At 59.5% G+C, this 968-nt stretch overlaps 1 protein-coding gene across 7 annotated transcripts in view; it reads left to right on the plus strand.

Annotated features, from left to right (window-relative positions):
* Positions 1 to 968, plus strand: part of ICK (intestinal cell kinase) — a 47,015-nt gene that overhangs the window by 35,543 nt on the left and 10,504 nt on the right. The gene's annotated exons all lie outside the window — the stretch shown is intronic.

Below are 968 nucleotides of genomic sequence, written 5' to 3' on the forward strand. Positions count from 1 at the left end.
CTGCCAAGTTTCAAGGAGATAGGTGCAGCGGTTTCTGGGAAACTGCACCTCAAATTGTTCAAAGCAAATGCATGTCACTTGCCAGAAGCGGCAGCCTGCTGTCATCCTGCACACAGATCCGGGGGTCTGCTCTCCTCGGGAATGGTCTGGCACAGCCCCGCAGCCCTCCCAGGGGGCGCGGGCCCCAGATCTGGATGTGGGATGGCAGCAGGCTTGCCAGCTGGGGCCAGCTCCAGCAGTGGGTTGTTCCCAGCACTTGGCATGGGCTGCACAGCAGCATGCTGTCATCTGCATGCTCTGCAGCCGGTGAATGTGAAGTACAAAAAACAAAAAAAAAAGCCCTGCACTCACCGGCTCTGGCAGTGGCAATTGGGGCCTCTGAGGGCTTGTAGTAGGGGCCCCCCGTGCAGCGCAGGACAACGAGGATCAACCCCCACCCCCCCCAGCAACCATGCGGCAGCTGCACCATCGCATGGGTGCGGCTCAGCAGGGTGCCGTGCACTGCCTGGGACCTGGGGCAGCTCCAGCAGTCAGCAGGAGCTCCCAGTTTGATCCCCAGCTCTCTGATCATTTCCCCCAGCTCTTCCCAGGGTATATGGCCCCCAGATCTATGCGTAGGGTTTCAGCAGACTGCCTCTGCCAGCTGGGGAAATAGCCCAGAGTCGCTGCCATTACCAGGTGGCAACGGCAGCCTGCCATCATCCCACATCATCCCGGGGCCCCCACCCCACTGAGAAGAGCTGGGGGAAACGATCAGAGAGCTGGGGGAAAGATCGGGGAGCTAGGGAATTGAACTGGGAACTGGGGGAATGTTCAGGGACCTGAACATTTCCCCAGCACCCAGTACGATTCCCCAGCTCCCTGTTTGATTCCCCAGCACTGGGGTTGGAAGGGACCTCAGGAACAGATCCTTTTCACTGGCCAGCTACAGATGTCAGTATCAGAGCAGTCCTTCTTCCCCCCTTCTC

This window comes from Alligator sinensis, unplaced genomic scaffold (genome assembly GCF_000455745.1).
Source record: "Alligator sinensis unplaced genomic scaffold, ASM45574v1 scaffold1012_1, whole genome shotgun sequence".
Lineage (NCBI taxonomy): Eukaryota > Metazoa > Chordata > Crocodylia > Alligatoridae > Alligator > Alligator sinensis.